Source organism: Neovison vison, chromosome 7, assembly GCF_020171115.1.
Source record: "Neovison vison isolate M4711 chromosome 7, ASM_NN_V1, whole genome shotgun sequence".
NCBI lineage: Eukaryota > Metazoa > Chordata > Mammalia > Carnivora > Mustelidae > Neogale > Neogale vison.
This window is the reverse complement of record NC_058097.1, coordinates 52,439,191-52,445,435: the sequence shown is the minus strand read 5'-3', so window position 1 is coordinate 52,445,435 and position 6,245 is coordinate 52,439,191.

Genomic DNA, 6,245 nt, shown 5'->3' with positions numbered 1-6,245 from the left:
ACAACTGTAACACCCGGTGGCCCTGGGGAGACCCTCAGCCTCTCTGCTGTGCTCTGCCCTTTCTCTCTCTGACCAATGAACACAGCCCCACCGTCTGTCTGCCTCAGAGGCTTCATTTGCATCTGGAAATCCAGGAAAGCTCTCGAATTTTGTTTCCCTGAGTAGGAGAGCGACTCATGGTTTTGTCGGGGCCGGGATCAGAGCCTAAATGAAACCACTGCAGGGGTATTAAACAGGAAGGGGGTTAAAAGAGGGATGGGGGGGGCAGACGGCAGCCTGGGAGGCTGGAGCTGTGGGCTCCAGTCGGGCCCTCAGGAGTGACCCCCAGGACAACAGGACCCTGAGGCCACCACCGCCGGGAGCGCTGGGTGCAAACATGCCAGGTCCCAGCCGTGACCCTGGGTGTCTTCTGCCTCCCTGTGTCTCTGGATGGGGTCTGCCTGCCAGCACCTGCTCCGCAGCCAGAGTCTGGCTCTGCCGCCAGAGGCGGGGAGTCAGGCGGGGCCACCCGGCGCCCCCGCCATGGGCAACACAGAAGGAAGCCTAGGAGGTGTGGGACCATGACAGAAGGAGGAAGAACCCCCTGCGATCCACCTGCGGGGGCAGAGCCTCCAGTCTCCTCCTCCGCGCACGTGTTTCCAGACAGCTACAAACTGGTCAACGTCCTGCGGTGCCCTTGGCCCCTTGAACGGTTCTGGGAGACAGATCCTAAGTGTTTCCCCAGCTTGTTGCACTTTACTCTGAAAGCGGACTCTTCACGAATGGCGGAGCAATGGCCCGAGTGTAGACACCCCACTTGTAAATACCTGTGTCCTGCCCTTGCGTGTCTGGACTGTTTGTTAATTTCCCAAACAGCACAATAGTGGACACCTTTGTTTGCATCAGGGGCTCTCTGTGGGCTTCTGAATTCCTCCTTTTAAAAAGGCTCTCCCCATTATGGATAATTCAGGAAGACTGGAAATAGAAGGGGAAAGAATCCCCCAGAATCCCTCCCCACCTGAGAGACCCTGGGCACCAAGGGGTTTGGATCCTGTCAGCTTCTTTGCACAAAGCATCTGCACAGACACAGAGGCCGCTTATCACCCACGCGTCGGTCCCCTCGGTCCTTGGCGGGGCCCGCCCGGAGCCATAAGCCGCTTCCTTCCATTCTGCACCACGCTCTGCACCCCCCACCCCTGCACACGGTGCCTCTCCCCCAACTTCCGGCTGCTTCCTTAGGGCCTTCCTGAGAGCAATTAGTGGGTCAAAAGGTAAGAGCGTCCTCCCCATTCCGTTTCACCACCGCCCCCCCGCAACCCTCGGTGAGTTCTCTGGAAGAGTCTGTTCTCGGTTTCTCTCTTCCCCGCTCTTTGCTCGTTTTGTTTCTTCGATTCCACCAGTGAGTGAGATCCTATGCTATCTGTCTTTTCTCTGACTGGCTCATCTCACTAAGCATTATACCCTCTAGCTCCAAACACGTCCTTGCAAAGGACACCATTTCCCTCCTTTTTATAAGGCTGAGTAATAGTCCATCGCACGTTCTGACGGAGCGCACTTGTCACGATGAGCACATTACAATGTATGCCCCAAACTAACCTGACACCGTGGAGCAAAAAAGGAGCACATTACACTTACACACACACACCCACAAAGCGTTTCTGCGGAATCTTCGGCGCAGACTGTCAATTTCCCCTCCTTATTAACCACCCACGTTTTGGTCCGACTTACAAGGGGAATTGCATGCATTTTGATATAGTAGCAAACCCTTGATGGTGCCTGCTGTGTGCCGGGCACAGTGCTGGGAGATCTTATGTACCGATACAGTCATCACACGGACAGGCCGAATGTTTTCTTAGCTAGACCCGTACAGAGAGACATTTAAGCTGTTTCCAATCTTTTGCTCCTACCAACAAAGCTGGCATGAATATCCTTGCATGTGGGTCACTTCCAGATATGTGTGTATAGGCTAAATCCCTGGGGGTACAATCACTGGTCCAAGAGAAGGTACATTTTAATAGGTCATTTGATGGATTCTCCTTCCTACCTGTCCTTCCGTACAGGCTGTAGTGACTTAACATTATTTTTATTTCTCCTGATTGCCAGCAAGCCCAAGTATCACTGCATGTTCTGTACCATTTGTATTTCCTCTTCTGTTGGCTCAAATCCTAGACTCATTGTCATTTTGTTATTGGTCTCCGGTAGCTCTTTATATATTCTGGATCTTAAGCATCATAGATGTTAGGAACATTTCTCTCACTTTGTTGCTTTCTTTTGGCTTTGTTTTTGGTGGCTTTACTCAACATTTTGAAGTGTTTTTTTGGTGGTCAAAGCTCTCTCACGTTATGATCCCTGAAAATGCCTTCCCTGATCCAAGGCATTAATAATAGAGAAATAAGGGGATGCCTGGGTGGCTCAGTGGGTTAAGCATCGGCCTTCGGCTCAGGTCATGATCTCAGGGTTCTGGGATTGAACCCCTCATTGGGCTGTCTGCTCAGTGGGGAGCCTGCTTCCCCCTCTCTCTGCCTGCCTCTCTGCCTACTTGTGATCTCTGTCAAATAAGTAAATAAAATCTTTTAAAAAGAATAGGGAAGGGGTGCCTGGGTGGCTCAGTGGGTTAAAGCCTCTGCCTTCGGCTCAGGTCATGGTCTCAGGGTCCTGGGATCAAGCTCCGCATGGGGAATCTCTGCTCAGTGGGGAGCCTGCTTCCCTTCCTCTCTCTCTGCCTGCTTCTCTGCCTACTTGTGATCTCTGTCTGTCAAATAAATAAATAAAAGCTTTTAAAAAAATAAAAATAAAAAAATAAAAAGAAAAATAACCAGTTTATGGGAGAAAATAACTCAGAGCTGCTCCCACCCACTGCTCAGCCACGTCTCCTTAGAACATTACGTCTTGTCAGGACTGTTCCTGACAAGTCCTTTTTTTTCATGTTAAAACATAAATGAATGCTTTTCCTCTTTTTCATGTTAAAACATGAATGTCCCACTGGCAAGAAACAGTTTTTATTTGTGTGCGCGCATGCGCACGGGTAGGGAGGTGCTAAAATGGAAGCTATCCGGCATCTGCCAAAAAGATCCAAGCAGCCCTTGGGCTCCGACCCTCTAAAACCACTCTAGGGGGTGAGTCTGAAGGACCCTGCCAAAGGAAGGGAGAAAACTCAACACCCAGATACAGCCTCCAGGGCAATTTGTCCAAATTGAGAAGTTCTCATATCCCCACCGGTCACCTAGGGCACTACGTCCGCTCCAAAATGTGCACAGAAACTCCAGGTGGGGCTGTAGCCTGGCCATTCTCACAACAGCAGGAAATAAGGCTCCCGGACACCTCACTTTCCACCCATCAGACTGGCCCAAATTAAAAAGATTGATAAGGTTCCCCTGGGGCAAGGGCTTGGGGAGAAGGGCACCTCCAGCCGCCCCGAGGGGGCTTCGTACTTGGATTTCACAGCAGCTTTCAAGATGCAAAGTGTGTACGCATCACTCAACACCTTTTAAAACTTTCTCTTGAAGCATAACACACAGAAAAGGGCACAGATGGTAAGAGAATGGCTTTGAATTTCCACAAAACACGAAACACGCCCAGGCCACCAGCATCCAGACAAACAAACCACGGCCAGACCGGGCCCCCCTGGGCCACCAGCACCCTGAGTCCGCACACTGTCGCCTAGCCTTGCCCCTTCTAGAACCTCATAAGAATGTTCTCGCTCGTGTCTGGCTTCTTTGGCTAACATCCTGGTGCATGGAGCCGTGTGGTTTACTCATTCTGTCGTTGTTTAATCTGTTCTTTTGTTGATGGGCGGCTGGCCGGGTTCATGCCACTGCGAACACACACTCCGTGTGAGCCCTTCTGCAGAGTTCGAGCCCAGGAATGGCATCGCAGGGTCACGGGACACACACGGGTTCGGTGATGGTAGATTTTTTTTTCTTTTTAAGATTTTATTTTTATTTATTTGTCAGAGAGAGAGGGAGAGAGAGCGAGTACAGGCAGACAGAGAGGCAGGCAGAGGCAGAGGGAGAAGCAGGCTCCCTGCCGAGCAAGGAGCCCGATGCAGGGCTTGATCCCAGGACCCTGGGACCATGACCTGAGCTGAAGGCAGAGGCTTAACCCACTGAGCCACCCAGGCGCCTCCTATGCAGATGACATTTATTGTGTATTTATTGCATTGTACTTGCATTTTCCACAATGGCTCATGGGATCAAGTATCTTTTCATGGGCTTATTGGCCATTTGTTTATCTACTTTTGGTCATTTATTTTTTTTAAAAGATTTTATTTATTTATTTGACAGATAGAGATCAGGAGTAGGCAGAGAGGCAGGCACAGAGAGAGAAGGAAGCAGGCTCCCTGCTGAGCAGAGAGCCCGATGTGGGGATGTGGGGCTTGATCCCAGAATCCTGGGATCATGCCGGAGCCAAAGACAGTGGCTTTAACCCACTGAGCTACCTGGGCACCCCTACTTTTTGTCACTTATATCCAATATTTTGACTCTTATGAAGGAATTATCTTACTGATTTGAAGGAATTCTTATTATGTATATAGTTTACAGGGAGCCTAATGGCTCAGTAGGTAGAGTGGGTGGGTCTTGATTTTAGGGTTGGGAGTTTGAGCCCCAGCTTGGATGTAGAGTTTACTAATAAAATTTAAAAAATATATAGTTTATGTATTATATATATATATATATATATATATATAGTCCTTTATAGAATATACATGTCATGCGTGTAGTGAATATTTCCCCCAAGTCAATACCTGGTTTTTCAATTTCTTCCACCCTATGACCTCATTTTACCTGGGTCATCTGTCAAGATCCCATCTCCAAATAAGGTAAGGTCACATTCATAGGTCCTGGAATTAGGACTTGAGTGTATCTTTTTGGGGGACACAACCCAACTCATATCACTGCCTCCCCACCCCCGTCCATAATCTACCCTCTGCACGGCAGCTTCACGCAAATCACAAACCCGACTCTGTCCTTTTTCTGCTCAAAATCCTTCCAAGACAATGGAATAACTTCCTGCCATAAAAAGGAACGAAGCACCAAGACATGCAACAACGTGAAGGAACCTTGAAAGCTCTATGCTGAGTGAAAGAAGCCAGACACAAAAGACCATACAGTGTGTGTTTGTGGGGGTGGGGAGGTGGGGGGGTGATGTTTTTGTTCAGGCTCTGATCTCAGGGTTTTGGGATCAGATCTACATGGGGATGGCACTCAGTGTGGAGTCAGCTTGAGACTCTCTCTCCCGCTGCCCCTCCCCCTCCTCCTCTCTAAAATAAATTAATCTTTAAAAAAAGAAAAGACCCTATAGATTTCATTTCTATGAAATGCCCAGAACAGGCAAATCCACAGAGCCAGAAAGTGGATTAGTAGCTGCCCTGGTTTGGGAGTTGGGGTGGCGGGGGCCCAGCTGTTGAAGGGTAGAAGGTTTCTTTCTTAGGGGTAATGAAAATGTCGTGCAGTTGATTATGGTGACGGCTGCGCAGGTCTGTCACTAGACGTCTGAGAGCCATCCAACCGCACGCTTTAAATGGGACAGTTTTAAGGTTAGTCAATTACATCTCAATGAAGAGGTTGCAGACAAAACCGCCTTCCACGGCTCCTCAGCGCCCTCTGGAGGCAGCCAGGCTCATTGCCTGCCCCACATTCACCGGCACCGAAGATGGAATGACCCGGAGCCGCGCTGTCTCGCTGTCCTGCAAACAGAGCTCCCAGGACCCTACAAAGCCACACGTAGAGACACCGCCGGACTCATTCAAGGAGGCCCCCAGTTATGAAGGAGACCCGCTTACCCACACAATCCCCCGACCCCCGCCAGACTCAGGTAGTGACGCCCTGAGTCTCGTAATCGCAAACGCACGAGCTGGACGAGGCACGGCATGCCTCGAGATGCAGCCTGGGACCCGGGCATTGGTGGGGGACACACGCGCGCGGCGCAGGGACAGGCTCAGCCGCCGACGCCCACCCCCAGCCGCACAGGCCCGAGACCGCCGGGCCCCGCCACTCACAAACCCCCAACGCCCCCAGCGGGCGCCCCGGAGACCCGGCGGGTTCCCCACCTCCCCGGTCCGAACCCGGGCGGCCGCGGCTTCCTCACCCTAGGAAACGGGGGAGGTATTTTTAGTTACAATTAACCTCCCGCCCAATTTACCTCCTCCCCGGTGGCACATCCAATTGGTTTAATTAGAGAGGATTCATCGAGAGGCATTTCCAGTCGCCGAGCAGGTGGGGAAGGGGGAGGGGAGCTGCCCCTCCCCCTCGCCCGGGTCCTGGGTC